The sequence below is a fragment of the Chionomys nivalis genome, chromosome 8 (genome assembly GCF_950005125.1).
Source record: "Chionomys nivalis chromosome 8, mChiNiv1.1, whole genome shotgun sequence".
Taxonomy (NCBI): Eukaryota; Metazoa; Chordata; class Mammalia; order Rodentia; family Cricetidae; genus Chionomys; species Chionomys nivalis.
The window spans coordinates 26,771,124-26,787,586 of record NC_080093.1 but is presented as its reverse complement, the minus strand read 5'-3'; the positions used below and the strand labels follow the sequence as shown (position 1 = coordinate 26,787,586).

At 42.3% G+C, this 16,463-nt stretch overlaps 1 protein-coding gene across 4 annotated transcripts in view; it reads right to left on the bottom strand.

Annotated features, from left to right (window-relative positions):
- Sgms1 (sphingomyelin synthase 1) overlaps positions 1-16,463 on the bottom strand; it is a 258,840-nt gene that overhangs the window by 93,831 nt on the left and 148,546 nt on the right. For all 4 annotated transcript variants that reach the window (XM_057778401.1, XM_057778402.1, XM_057778399.1 and 1 more), the window contains one exon: positions 3,663-3,744. The gene's annotated coding sequence lies outside the window, so the exon portion shown is untranslated. The remainder of the gene's footprint in view (positions 1-3,662; positions 3,745-16,463) is intronic.

Genomic DNA, 16,463 nt, shown 5'->3' with positions numbered 1-16,463 from the left:
TGTTCACAACTTTACAATTTTTTTCCCTCTGTAATGCTAACTCACATAGTTTAGATTGAGACACTAATTAGCAAATGTCTAATTCGAATGTCCTATGCCTCTGAAAGCCGCGTAAATCTAGTCCCCTCCCCCTGACACCTGGGTAATTCCTCACCCTCCTTCGTGCTCTTCTATGTATCTTTCATATATTCTACTACTTTCAATTGAGATATTTATTTTATTTATTAAGGCTTCATTACTAACCCTTGAAGCAGAATTAGCATGTTTTATCTGTACTGGAATTCACCCCCCAAACCCATGAGAGTGGGTACCCAGAAAACTGAGTGCTGACCTGAGCACACCACAAAGCTGCCTCCCAGCTCGGGACTACAGCTGCTGACTACACACACCTTGCAGATCTGACCTGAATTATATTGATGCTTGGGCTACTCAGAAACCATAGAAGGTCCATCCTAACGGGGTAATAAAAGAAATCAAACATTTTATCTGTGAAACACTTCTTTAATTGTTACTCCCATGATTACTTTCTGTTACAAAGACCCTCAATCCTGAGGAAGCCCTAGAGTGATAATTCATAATCCAAGGATGTCTCTCTGGTTTTAACCATAAGCTTCCGTATGGATAAGACAAGAATGAATTTTGTACTAATTCAATAATCCCCAGATTCACTGTGAACTATAAATGCGTTTTTAGAGGAAATAAGAGAAGTGAATGTTTTAAGATTATATAAATCTGATTCATGAAACTGACACAAATGAACGCTTTGAAATACCCCAGGTCTTCTCTCTCTCTCTCTCTTTCTTTTCGTGGCTTAATAACAAGTGTTTTAAGAGACAGGTGGCGGAGATTTAAAATAAAAACAACCACCATGATCTCTGCCATTACTTGGCAATTCCAGGCTTCAGTTACTCCCATCTAAAGGGCAAATGAAAGAAACTGAAAAAAAAAAAGTGCTTCTAGAAGGAACTGAGCCATGTGGTCCGGATGATCCAAGCCTGCTCTTCTCTCTGCTTTACTCTCTGTGGTTTCGTAATCAAGCCAAGGTGAACGTTAAGCCACTCAGGTGCTGTCTCTCGGCAAGCAATTACTTTCCACTAAAACCTAATTTCTGAATCAAAAGTAAAAGCACATGCAGTACACAGAGGTACTCTGATTGCCTGAGCCAAACGGGGAGTTCAGATGTAGAGATGATGGCAAGGGGACAGAAGGAAGTAGAAAGGTAGTGAGCAGGTGGGATCTGTCTCCAAGCCTTGCCACCAAGCAGCCAGAAGACACAAGCCAGGGGTCATCCACAAAGCTGAGCTCCCAGTTGAATAATGTCAGTGGAACCCCTGAGAACAGAGACTTAAGTAAAACATTAATCTGGGCATTTACCTTCCATTCCCAAAGCCATATGGCCACAAGAATATGTATTTAACCAAACCTTGATGCCATCAATCAAAGCGACGTGTTCCTATCACAGCCAAGAACTGGGCTCTGCAGACTTGGGCTCTGATGTGCCTTTACCACAGGAGCCTACCACCCGGTGCATTGGAGCCGACTTGCACCACGCCGCTGCAGCAGACTAATTTCTCAGGGCCACTGGCAAGCTGGCCACAGTAAGAATTAAACTAGAGGAGCTTGGGCTGCAGAGGTGGCTCAGCTGCTAAGAACACTTACTGCTCTTGCAGAGAACCCGAGTTTGTTCCCAGTACCCACATCAGGCAGCTCACACCTGCCTGGATTCCAGCTCCAGGGGATCCAATGCCCTCTCCCTGGGCACACACACAGACAGGCATCCATACACATAAGTAAAAATAAAATGAATTTTAAACAAATTATAGAAACTTAAAACTTTTATCATTATAACCAAAATAAAGATAATAAACACTCAAAATTAATTATTTCCTGATTATTTTGCCATTAGCTAGGCTCCTGATGCTTGTTACAATTACCGCGTCTAACTCATAGAAAAACCATATAATGGAGTGTGCATAGCTTTCAAACCTGCCTTTGGTGACTTCTGTGGGGTAGGCTGAAATCCAGCAGAGTAGGAGTGCTTACAGTCCCAGAAACCTGCTGGCATTGGAAGCCCTCCTGGCAGAACCACAGCGCTGACACTGGACTTTGCCACCTAAGGCGTTTATCAGCATCCTTTCCCAGAAGATGTTTATCAGCATCCTTTCCCAGGGATGCCGTGTTTGAGCTGGGCTATCTTTTAAGTCAGAATAGTCTTATCAATTGTAAATCGCAATACAAAGAATACGAACAGAAAACAACCACCTCTGTTATGCCCCTACAGAAAGGGTCTATACAGAAAGTCCTATGGATAGTCTTTCATGTCACAATAGGGATTACCAAATCCAATACACAGATTATTCAGCTGGAGTAGGTACTAAATGGCACAGGAGCAAGTGGGGTCTAGAAATGCCTGACTCAAGGTATCTGAGTTTCTCACTACCGCATGCAATGATAGCACCAGCAGTGTTATTATCCCAGTGAACTGGACATCAGCTAGATGCAACGGTCAGATACCAACAATTGTTCAGAGACAGAGTAGTATGAGATAATTCTTTACAAGGTTCGCTGAGAGCCAGAAAGTTGGAAAGGGGGCTCTTAAGAGTGGGGGTTCTGGAGGGAAGCTCATTAAGACTCGGGAAATAAACAACTCAGAAGTCCCTAGGAGTTCTGGAAACTGACCAGATGCACTAGGTTATATGAGAGCCAGGGCTGCTGAGGAGACCGGGACTAATGGAGCAGCCTGGACAAGATACTGCCTACAAGTCATGCAGAGAGCTCCAGGGCTCCAGTTTTTGTGAATTACCAACCATGCTGGAGTGGGATTTCAGTGATGTGGCTGCCTTTGATTCATCCCTGCTCCCATAAGTAACTGTTCAACCATAGTCTCCTGCACAGAACTCCAGTGCATGCATTGGTGCACCAGGAGGGACTTGGGTCTGTAACATCTGCAGTCGGTTTCCCATGAAGGGTGAGTAGATGCTTGTTTCCCATCTCTCCAGGGACAGGGTCACAGACAGAGAAGGAAAATTTGTGGGCAACGGATCAAATTTTACTCATTCAGCAATTTTCTTCGTAATTACGTCTAATACCCACAAGAGTTACCTAAAGAAGTGGACATAGACGTCCCTAAAAGCAAGAGCATCAGTATTTTTCAGACGCCATTCCTAGTTTAACTGCTGCCTTAGTACAAAGAATCCACCTGCCGTCCATCAACTAAGAACATGTGTCCTCCACAGAACGGCTCATACAATGTCAAGCCTTCACAGGGTTAGCATCGTGTTCTGAAGCTTCTAGAATACTTTAAGTTTTTCTTAATCCTTATTTTAATTTTATGTGTGTGCACGTTGTGTCTGCATGAATGGCTGTGCACTATGTGTGTGCAGTGACTCAGAGGCCAGAAGAAAGTGCTCAAATCTCCTGGACCTGGAGTTCCAGCTAGTGATGAGCGGTCATGTGGATGCTGGGAATTAAACCTGAGACCACTGGAAGAGAAGCCAGTGCTCTTAACGGTGGAGTCGCCTCTCTGTTTGATGCCTTTTGAAACATTTTCAGTTTTTATATATTTACGTCACTTGACTCTACTGCCCTTTTGCTATGACTTCTTAAAAATGATTCACCTAGTCATTAAAAGAATTCCAAAGAGCTAACAAAAATTTACTTACAGATTATTGTAAAAAGATTCTTGTCATCTTGGTTTCCTATGAGATACTAGCTTCTCCCAGTGTTCCGGCACATTTCCATCACCTGTTACCAGGAGAAGGAATCTCATTAGTTGAATGGCTTTTACTAATAACACTTAGCAAACATACCACAGAGATAACAACAAAAACAGCAAAACCCCCAATGGTCCAAAATTCTACCGCTTACTAGCCACAGGCTCCTGGGAAAGTAATTCCTCTCCCCAAGTCTCCATTTCTAAATGAGTATCAAATACCCCCTATTGTCTATGTTTAATGACAGTGAAGTAAGCTAAAGGGCATGGTCCACATCCTTTGACCCAACAGAGATGTTGTCTCAGCAACAGGGACATCCGACATTTATGATTACAACTTCGTTATTGCCCATATGTTGAGCTCATCAAATACTGGAGATCCACACGCGTTCATCCAATAATGGAATACGCCCAGCAAAGTGTTTGTGTTTCATAAAGAGGACCCATTCAGAACAGTATTTCACCGCTGTTTTTAACCTCGTAACAGGGAGGGCCCACAGACTAGGAATAGGACTTTTGTGTTCTTCTTTGTCACGTAGGGTCACTTGTGCCTCCGGAGAATGCAACTATTGGTGAGTTTATGTGAAGAACATGTCGCTCCAGGGAGTCAACACTGGCAGAGCAGGAACACGAGCTAACTTTCCTAAGTGAAGCCCTACCTCAGAGCAAAGAGAACGACAACACAGGTGATGTGGCTCCATCCACACAGTGCTGCAACAGTCCCCTGGAGGAAAGACAGAGGCTTCGTGCGACCCAAGCCAGTAGGAGGTGCAGGGTGGACCAGGAGGGGAGGAGAAGGAAGAAATGCCACAAAATCCAGGGTCAGAGACAACTGGCCAGCACAGAAGGACTTCCCTTTAGAGAAAGACTAAAGCCCCAACACAGAGAAGGACATACTCATTGGCTAGCTACGGCTTTATAAGGCAAGGAAGCTTTTAAAAGCATGGAAAATGCTGTGCAATTTGACATAGGTTTAAAATAAGTAGGTGTGAAGCACGTCTAGCTAGTTAACAACAGAGCAATCTTTGCCAACTAGTTTATTCATCTAGGGCTCAGCAGACTTAAGGTCTATATGATGAGAACAGTAATGCCTACAGTTCAAAGAAGAGCTGAGTGTGTAGACCATCCACACAAGGTGTCCTCAAAAGAAAACCCCACCTAGCGAGCGTGTAACTACTAATGATCACAGTAGACTATTAATATTAAGTTCCTTGTTAGAAAAAGCAACAGGATGCAATCTAGTAAATTCGTAGACTCTCTATGTGGACACTTTGGAAAGAGGTTTAAATCTTCTGACAGAAACACAAACTTCCTAGTATTTATTTTTCAAATTGGCATTATGCTTGCAATTTTAAAGAATCAAAATATAATTACGTCATTCTCCTCTTCCATCTGTCCTTCCAACCTCTCAAATACCCTCTTCCCACTTCGTCTCAAATTCTTGGCCTCTTTTCTTTAATTATTATTAATTATTAAATTATTAAATACAACGGGGCTACCACTGGGGTTGGATAACCAATAGGGGAGCCCATTCCTGGGGAAGACAAATTCTCCCTCTCTCTGCAGTCACTATTTTCTCGTAGATTTCCCCTTCATACTGGCATGTCTGTTGCTGTTGTCCTTCTGCAGGTCTTGTTTAGATAGCCATACTGTTGAGGTACTGGAGTTTCCCTGTCGTTACTAGGAGACATTTATATCATAATGGAGTGTTAAACGGAAATTGCCATTTTCTCTGGCAGCCCTTCCTGACATAAGCCAAGAGAAAGCGCTGTACACCTGCTGGTGTTGTACCAGCACTGAGTTTTCTATGGTGATGGACTCTGAACTGAAGAAAATGACTCACTTCCATCAGAGGCACTGAACTGCTGGGCACTCATTTTCCATCGAAGGCACTGACCTGCTGGGCACTCATTTCCAGCGGAGGTGCTGAACTGCTGTGCACTGACTTCCATCAGAGGCACTGAACTGCTGTGCACTCCACCAGCATTTGCTGGACACAAGGGTCACCCTCAAAACGGCAGGCAGCCCATCTCCCTCAGCACCACATTACAGTCTCACTGAGGACAGCGTGGATAAGACCATGCCAACCTTGAAGCAGGTGTATTAAAACTCTATGTCTACAGAAGGTATCACTGACACCTCTAACTTGCCCCATTTGACACGCCTCCCAATAATGCAGACTGCTTCCATCTTCAGAACGTCTGTGGACAATGTCCATCAGCACACCTGTCTCCCTTGAGCACAGTCACCACTGATGCATGGGGCAAACCCACCTTATTTCCTATTTATGGGAAATATTTTAATAAATTAGCTAAAAGGGTTAAAATTATGATCAAGGATAGCAATGTGTCACTGCTATGGTTAGTTGTTCCAAGCGATTAAAAGTGACATCAACAAGTATGAACCACCCATTCATGCTGCCAAGCACTGGAAGCAGGGAAGGGGATTTAAGACCCTTAAGGACTGTGGGAGTTTGAATGAAAATGGCTCCTATCAGCTCATGTCCTTATGGGAGGAAGCATGTCACTGGGAATAGGCTTTGGGGTTTCATATGTTCAAGCCAGGCCCAGTGTCACTCTTCCTGCTGTCTGCTGATCCAGATGTAGAACTCTCAATTACCATGTCTGCCTGCGTGATGTCATGCTTCCCACCATGATGACAATGGAGTAAACCTCTGAACTGTAAGTCAGCCCGCAATTAATTGTTCTCCTTTATGAGAGCTGCCATGGTCATATTGTCTCCTCACAGCAATAGAATTCCTAAGACAGAAATTCATGCTAATGACTGGGGTACCGCTGCAACAGGACAGATCACACTTTTGTTTGGACTAAGAAAAGTGATTGGCTCCTTTAAGTAGGCCTTAATAGACCACACTATTAAGAGCATGAAATACAGTGGTGGTGAGGGTGATCAGAACTGCTTGGGTCCAACTTAAGAAGTTTCAGAGGAGAAGAATATCAATATGTAGCCTAGAGATCTTACTTGTGAAATTTTGGTGACGAATATGTCTGCTTTCTGCCCTTATAATAAAAAAATCTGCCCGACACTAAATTGATGAGTTATGGATTAACAGCTTTGACAGAGGACATTTCCAAACAACCTAGCCTTGACTGTGTTGTGTGACATTAGTGATCAGACTTATACAGATATATAATGAAAAGGAGCAAGTGGAGAAAGGGAAAACACAAAATGTACAAAAATACAAAAAAGGAGAGGAAAGGAGCACTACGGAGTATAAACAGATTACAGGAAAACCTGACACTGCGTGGAATAAAGAAAGTGGTCACCTCAAAGAAAGACCCCGCCCAGATAAGTTTCCAAATTATGAAAAGAAATTAAGGAAACTTCTTGCTCTAGTCAAGTATTCCTCACTATGCTCCCTTTCCTCCCCTTTGGAACAGTAATGTATATTCTGTGCCACTGTATGTTGGAAGTATGTGAAAGGTTTCTTATTTTGATTTTACAGGGGATTACAGCCAAGAGATTGCACGAATCTCAGAAGAGACATTGACCTTTGGACTTTTAAACATTGTTGAGACTGTGATAGACTACAGGGACTATTGACACTGGACTGAATGCATTTCTGAACCAAAGGTGCTCATGCTACAGACTTGTCGACGTGAACTCACAAAAAAAAAAAAAAAAAAAATCCCGAGATGATGGCACCATGAATGGCATCTTGTTCTAGAACTTGCTGCTGGCAGGAAGAGCACAGGGACCACGCCGGTCTTTTTTTAATACAAAACATATTATGATTTAGAAAGAACTGCATAAAAATCATGCCCCATACTCAAAATGCTACTCTCAGAGAAAGGAACCTATAGCATGTAGCTACTGGTTGACCTCTGGTTATCTTTCATTGCAGTTCGCTTTGTAAAGAAGGAAGGAAGAGGAAGAAAAAGTCATTCAAGGCAGTTAAAGTCTCTGAGGGTGTGGGGAGGGTGGGAGGGAGGGGAGGTGCAGCAGTAAGAAACAGGATCCTAGTTACACAGAATATACAGAGAGGAGGAAAGAGAAATGGCAGCCTTGGCCAAGTTCAGGCATGGTGGGCCCATGATCTCTGTCTTTCATGATTCATTCTGTAGGCAATCCCCTTCCCTTGGGTATGAGTGAGCCCCATGACTTACTTAACTGACAGGGTATCACTGCTATGACAGGATGTGTGTGTTATACTATAGGAGACTGTAATATCCATTCTGCCACGGGAGTCTCTCCCATGCTGGTTATGAAGACAGGCTGCCATGATGTGAGTTACAGAATGAGAGCCACGTGAGGGCAACCTCGACTGACCACAAGAACTCAAGATTCTTGATCCAAGAGCACACAAAAAACTAAGGCCCTCCCCAGCTGCCCCTCAGATAAGACAGTGACCATGCTCCATACTCAGCCAACTCAGGCCCAGACTCCTGCTCCAGGATAGTCAAGAAATCATATGTAAGTCAGTCAATCTATAAGGACTCTGCTGTACTCATGGCTATGTGGCTCTAAATAGTCAGCGCAGAAAGGAAGAGAAATACACATCCATAATGCCTTCTCATGGCCTTCTGAGAGAAGAGGAGGGAGAAAGAGGAAGGCCCAGGGAGCCTCGGGGCTTAGGAGAGACGGACTCCCATCCTAGGCTGGCCACTTGGAAAGTATAATTAGTCCCATTTACCAACAAAATCATCTTCTAAATGGTGATAGGACACTTGGCTGGCTTCCAAAAGCTACTCAGCATGCCAAAGCCTGGGCCATTGAGATCAGCAAGAGAATTTTTACCAGGAAAGAAGTTCTCCTACAGACTTGGCCATAACAGAATAATGTGAGCGTGCTATATATATGCACTGTATTTAAATGCTGCTTGAAGAAGCAAGCTGGAAACTTGCGCTTAGTGCCTTTAAGAACTCAATTAAAATGAAGACATCAAGAGTTTCATGTAAATTTTCCTAATACAAACTCTCAACACTGAACACACACACACACACTCACACACACTCACACACACACACGTAAATCTTCTGAACAAGTACCTACAACTTCTATAAATCAGTTCAGGGAACTTCAAGTCATGGCCAGAGTGCACTCAGCTGTGAATAAAACACCCCCTCACCTCACAGCCCAGCTGACTGCAAGCAGAAAGGTCACCCCATAGTCACATCCTCTGCAAGGTGGAAAACCTACATTGCTCATTCAGACCCAGCCTTGCAGCTGACAGACATAATGCACAGCTCATCTGTCCAAGGTTTCTCTGCAGCAGCACAGTTCTGACCTCCTGTTTCCCAGGCCTCGTTATACCGAGTTCTCTACCAAATGTTAGCTTCATCATGAAAACATGACAACAGTGATATTATTTTGTGAAGGAAAATTAGGAATTCAGTTTTCAGGATACCAGAGAGTTCTTATTTCTAAAGAGCTATGCTCTAGGGCGGGGCAGGGGAGTGGGTACCACTGCATAAAACACTCATGTTAAATGTTCAGTCCTTTCCAAAGCAATGCAAATCTTACTCTCTGAGTAAGATGGAGTGTGCCTTAAATAGGCTGCTTTTCTTATGAATGACCTGAATCTCTTTCGTTACCTTATGTTAAGTAAGGAAGAAAATCAAAAGAGGGCAGGCACAGAAAATGCGCCAGCAAGACTGTTCAACTATTTCATGTATACTGATCCCTAAAGTCACTGATTCATTCAGTGAACATCTGGAGGATGTCTCGAGCCAGAGCAACATGGCAGGTGCAGAGCACAGGCGCCTGGCTGGCTATCGGCAAACAGAGCTTGCTGACACTCTCAACAGAAGTAACCCCATCTTGGCAGCCAACCAATGCAGCAGAAGAATCTGCAGCATGTGTATCAGGAGGCTGATCAGAATGGAGACAGGGCTGTCGTCACCCCTAGATACCTATGTATTTAAAAGGAAGCAGCAGCTTGCTCATCCATGTAATGACATTGCAAGCAATCCCAACAAACGGGGTCAGATATGTCTAAAACCCCTGTTAGGGAACTTTCCCAAAGGGAAAATCCATATAGCCTTTCAACTTTCTCCTTTTTCCCAGACCATGAAAGAATAAACAAAAAATAAGCAAGGGTTTCTCTTCCCCATGAAGCCTACAGTTTCCACTCAGCAAGGACTATAGGCCCTGTGTTAGCATCGCTTGGACATCACATCTTAATTCAAAATGAAATGTGTGGTGCCACACTTGCTCTTGATGCACGGGGAACTTCATGGAAGTCTTGGTTCTAAGTATACACCATATGCACTTCACAGTGTTCATGCAGTCACACCACACAGTGCCAACAAGCACCACCTGAAATGTCCAATGCTGATATGTAAGCTGCTACCAATAAACCAATTCTAAAACATTTCATTATTTTTTGCCTTGCGATTAGGATGGAATTTCCAGTTTCTGAACTGGCCCTAAACACACTTCTGCCATTTTGTACCATATATTTACGCTAAGTGGTGTTCTCAGCCCTGATGATTATAAATTCAAAATATCAACCAACTGTGAAAAATACTGAAGATATTTTCATCTAAGTATCCAGTATTCGGCCAAGATTTAATTCTTTATGTGAAAATAAACAAGCGCAGCATTTCAGTGTGCAAATGAAGCTTTCGTGTTTAATAAATGGTAAAATTCTCTGTATAGCAAAGAACTGTTCTGACATAAATCTCTATTACCAGTAAATGTTTAAGTTTATATATTTATATGTTGCACATGTGCGTGCGCGCGCACACACACACACACTCACACACGCACATGCAAACACATGGCTTATATAAGGAAGGCCTAAGAGTTCCCGCTCTTGCTCCTCTTTGGGTAGTAATACAAGATAAGGGAGCCTGGCTTCCCTCACCTTGTATGTACTGAACGCTGGCTTCTCTGGCTCCTTTCCAGGGAAGGGAACGCACCTGAGCAATCTTCCCTATTCCACCGCCTTCTGTAAACTCGTGGGATGTTTCCTAGCAGTGGTTTCGTGGTTTGTGTGAGGCAGGCAGGAACATGTTATCTTCAACCAGGCAAAGCTTGTGTCACATGTTCTATGTGACACATCTTCCACGGACAGGATAGTAACAAAAGCCTAGCCCTCGCTCAGTCATCTGGGAAAACACCTGTAATTTCTAAATTTATTATTGATCTCTACTATCTCCATCACAATGCAGCATTCCCAGTTTCAACAATACATTCTAAATGGCTTACACTCAATATTATTGATTTTTTCTATAGAAATAGTGTAATTCACAAAATTTAAGCTTTCTGAGTTCTTATTTATGCCAAATTCAACAAGAAGACTGTCTTTGTGTTACTAGAGCAGGTTTTCATAACAACTACAACCACAACCACAACAACTCACAAATGCCCATTTTCCCACAATGAATTCAAAAGTTAAGTTTACTTTCTCACAGACATTTGCAAGTGAAGGAAATCCATCATGACTGCTCTTGGGTACACAGAAAACAAGAAACACCCATATTAGCCCCCAGGTGCTCTGTTTTCCCACAGTCCTGGGGCAGGTGAAGAGCCCGGTGTTCTCGGGCACTGAGCTGGAACCTCCTTCCTAAGCGATGAGGCTCAGCTCCAGTTCTTTCACTGAAGGCAAAGCTTGTGTTTTTCTCTTCTTGGCCACTCCGAACCAAGAAATGAAAACCTTTCAAGTGTGAGTAGTGATCAGACTTCAAGTGAAAAGTGATAAAAAACAAAGACTGACAGAAACGCACTGTGACATGATCTAAGGAAGAGAGCCAGCCCCAAATATTGACTCGCGTCACCTGGGGTAACTACTGGGAAAGGGGAGAAGAACGAAAAGGCCGGATGGCAGGATGACAAATGGATGCCCGGTTGTGGATAGAAGAGGAAAAATCAATGACTGAGAAGAGCACAAACAAGATCAGAACAGACACATGATTCGAGGTTGGTGGTGTGGATCCTGCCAGGGTTGGAGGCAGAACAGCGCCATGTGTGGGGACCAGCGGCATACAGTTTTAGTTTTCTGGCATAAGATATCTTCCCAAATGCTTAATTCTCACAATTTACGGGGCGAGAATAGCTCGAGAGAAGATTGAAATCAGTGGACGTGGTTGTAATGCACTAGGATGATATTAGCAAGAACAGCTATTGTCCAAATTCACTCTGCAGCCTGTGATTCGCTGACTCCCAGCCTCCATAAGGAAACCAGTGGCTACCATACCAAAAGATAGAAAGAGATGCTACAGGCTTCCCTGAAAAGCTTGGCACAATGAAGCCATTCAGTTGGCACCAAGAGCCTGAGGATTTAAAGTCCCAGAAGTTCCTAGATTCCAGGAAGTGCAGCACTGCGGTGGGACAGGGGTCAGAATGGGAAAGATGATATCCTTCTCAGCATTAGTGATGCAAAGATCCCACCTGTAAAACATGCTGTTCGTTGTCCATAGCTCACAACTGTGACCCTGTCTTATCACATCTTTTACGTAGATGACTGTGGAACAAAAATCATCCCAATACTTCAAAATAACTAAGGAAAGAAGACTGTCATGAATGAAGACAAAGGAGTTCTCATTTGTCTAACACAGGTCCTCTGCCTTCCAGACTGTCCCTAGCTTCTCCTCTCCCATTTTCTCACCCAGCTCTTTATTTAGATGCCAATCTCTTTCTCCAAGAAATGTCTCTCAAAAATCTCAGGTGATATCATTTCAAATCTCATTTCTGTGATATGAACTTCGTCACTGTTAGTATCCATGTCATTCTCGGGGCAATGTCTGCTTCCTGGGCTGAGCACAGACTTCCAGAACTGTACCTTGTTGAACGCCCAGGTCTAAAAGAGGCAAGCAGACCTGGATTAAATAGAAAGCTCTGATGGTCACTGCAGCTCTGCTTAGCAAGGATGTGGGTAGTAGAAATCAGCAGTCAGATCTTGCACAGCGTTTTGAGGCTTTGCTGCCTGCAGTGTGGGCAACGTGATATGGCCGGTTGAAGAAAGAAACTGGCCCTAGACTTATACCATAAGAGCAGGAAGAGCAGGCCACATGTTCTCCAGCCGGTACATGGCTATGTCTCCCATGCTCTGCCACTTGGGGGAAAAACCATGATTTTAGTTGATAATAAAACATATTTTTTGAAGGGAAAATACAGATGATATGGGGGAAAAAAACTATTAAAAAAATGGCCAGAACTTTCAAAGTTCAGCCCAAATAACAATCCCCCCAGCAGGAAATTCAGTTACCCACAACAAAGCTTCGCCTAAAATGACGCCCCAAAGAAGCAACAACAATTTCAAAAATAGTATTAGAAAATGAAAGGTGTATGGGGGTCAATCGGCTGGAGTTTCAACCTTTTGAAACTAAAGAAGACATGATAGCCTTAAATAAATGAAAGTTGAGAACTTGTGGTCAGTAGATAAACACTCCATGACATGTTGAGCAGACGAGAGGGTCTATTAAAAAAAAAAAAAAAAAAAAAAAAGAGGAGTCTTGAGGTAAGAAATGGGCACAAGAAAAGAGATGGTAAATTGCACTATTCTTGCAAAAGAAATTCCTGACCATTTTGCAGTGCATCAAAAGCATGTCAGAGCACTGTTTAGTCTGTGACATACATGCATAAGCATATATGAATGAACGAGAACCAACGTGTGTATGGAGGAAACGAGACGCTACAAGTTTCTTAAGTTTCACATGAAGCCGCACCTTAATTCAAGGTAGGAATTCTACTAAGATAGATATTTTAATTAACAAAAAATATAGAAATATAATGATGCAAAGAGACATACCTAAAAAGCTGAAATAAAAATGCAATGTAAAGAATTTTTCAATTAAATAAAAAGGAGAAGAAAAATAAATTTTAGAAAAATGTCTTAAAAGACAGGATCACACTGGATATTGTTGCATGTCTTTAATCCCAGCACTCTGGTCTACCTAGTGAGTTCCAGGAAAGCCAGGGTTACATAGTGAGACACTGTCTCAAAAAAGGAGAAAGAGGAGAAAGGAGAGAGAAAGAATCTCTTGGGGCAGACTGAAGGCTCCGGGGTATTAAAAAGACACACTGCTCTTTCAGAGGATCTGATGTGAGTCCCAGCACCCCACATCAGGGGCTCAGAATCACTGTAACTCCAGCACCAGAGGATCTGATGACGCTGGTCTCTGTGGGCATTGTACTCATGTGTACAAACACACACACACACACACACACACACGACTAGACACAACAAAAAACATTTTTAAAAGGATGAACCAGGGCTGGAGAGATGGCTCAGTGGTTAAGAGCATTGCCTGCTCTTCCAAAGGTCCTGAGTTCAATTCCCGGCAACCACATGGTGGCTAACAACCATCTGTAATGAGGTAATGAGGTCTGGTGCCCTCTTCTGGCCTGCAGACATATACACAGACAGAATATTGAATACATAATAAATAAATAAATAAATAAATTAAAAAAAAAAAAGGATGAACCAATTAAAAAGAAATTTTAGCGAGGGAACTAATACTAACCGTGCCAATAACTGCAGCCAATAAAGAGAGACTAAATGTTAGAACTGAAATGTATAGATCCTTAAAAAATATGCTTAGAAGGTAACATAGAACCCCGCTCTTGTCGACAATGGATGCTCTTTAAATAGATACAGCCTAGTAAACAGGTGAGAAGGATGTGCCAGGCTGAAGAAAGAAAGAAAGAAAGAAAGAAAGAAAGAAAGAAAGAAAGAAAGAAAGAAAGAAAGAAAGGAGGAAGGGGGAGGGAGGGAGGGAGAGGGAGAAACAAAGAAAGAAAAGAAAAAAACAGAGAATAACAAGAAAATATTAAATTTATGTCACTCATGAGACAAAGAAAAAAAGCTCCCAGATAAACACAGGATCAAGATAAGGACAAATGACTAAAAGAAAGGAATATAGCAGAGGTCACACACATACAATAATTGGTGAGTGTGAGGATAATCTTTGAAGCGAACTAAGCAGGACTAGATGGATCCTAATCACCGCCTCATGACTAAACAGAAATAAGAGTGATAACACAATTAAGCATAAAAGTTAAAACTAAACCATTTACAGGAAAACAAGCCAAAGTGTATTCATAAAGTACGGAGGCCAACCGTTACAGGTAAATAAGAAAAGTGATCATTTGGACTTCATGAAGATGAAAATGCCCCCCTTTTCAAAGATCAAAAAAAAAAACTGAAAAAAAATCAATAATTGCAAAGTATACACCAGGCACACATTAAACGTCCACCCAGATTCACACAAGCCAGATTTTGAAATAGCAGAAGACTTGGCCAGATCCTTCATAAGGAGGACATGAAAAGCAGTATTCAAAAACATTTTCAACATCATTAGCCACCAAGGAAATCACGAGAAAGCACAACAAAATAACACCGCATCTACAGATGGCTAGCATCAAAATCTAACAAAACAAAGTGGAGGATCAGGGATGTGGATGGTAGAATTAGCAAAGCATTCACTACTGACGAGAATGCTACAATGTACATCTCATTGCCAAATGCTATGTGACAACTTTGTACAAAGTCACACATTTCCTCAAGGGGGTATCTTTAAGAACATGTCTCCAAGAAAGAAAAACACATGTTTATAATAAGAAGTGTGCAGTTATGTTCAAGATATCCATAATGGTTTCAAATTGAAGTCCGCCCTAATACACACCAATAGCAAATAGATACAGTCATCAGATGCAATATTACTAAGCAGCAGAAAGGAACACATTGACACACACAAACAACAAGTATGAATCACAAAAGTATCATTACATAGAACAAAAGAAGACAAACCCATTCAGTATGACTGTGTCTGAGGTTTTGGAAGAGCCAGCACCTGTCAACACAATCAAACTTGTGCCCACTCCTGTTAAAAGGGACACCGACAGAACGGGCACATGATGGGAACGGGCGACAGGAATGTCCTTTCTTAGTGGCTTCAGTTTGTTTTATTTTGTTTTCACTAACTTTGATTTATTTTATTTTGTTTTATTGAGACAGTATCTCGCTATGCAGCCCAGACTGGCCTCAGACTTACTGTTCTCCTGTCTGAGCCTCCCCTGAGCTGGAACTTGGGGTGTGAGGCACCATGCCCAACAGAAGCATCCTCTGCCTCTAGAGAGATGACAATTCACTAGCTCTCTTTAAAAAGGAAAAGGAACTGTGAGCTTCCTGTCAAAACAGTCTGTGAACCAGTCATATTAAAATGTTCATAAAATATGAATTAAAAGCAATCTGTATTTAGATCTCATTTAATTTTATTTAACATGCTGACGTGTGTGTGTGTGTGTGTTGTGTGTTTGCTGGGGATCTTCTATCCTAGTCTTCCAAGCACTAGAGTTACAGGCAGGCCTCCACGCTTGCCCAAGGTCTATTATCCATGGAGCCATCATCTCCGCAGTCAATCTAAAGGCCACTTTTAACCCCACGACAGGAAAGGCATGCAACAGTGAAGCAGAAGACAAATCCTGATGCTCTAGTGCTTTCGGTCAGTAGTATCTTTAAACTTCTACAGTACAACAGGTAAGACAGCAGTCACTAGAGAAATGAAGAAAAGATGACTCCCTGTGACTGAGAAACTCTCAGTCTGGTAAAAGACAAGAAACTCACTGAGGTATAAAAAGGGCTGGAATATAATAAATAATAAAAGGGAATAAGAGTCCAGTGACAGAGAGTTCACCTGGAGTGCTCTAGGCCCTGGGTTCAGTTCCCAAAATGAAAACAAAAAGTGCAATTAAATTTAGAGAAAATACATGATTATTTTTCCTTCCAAAAATCACACATGCAATATTAATAACAGAAAAGTACAAAGTCAGTTAAAACTTTTAA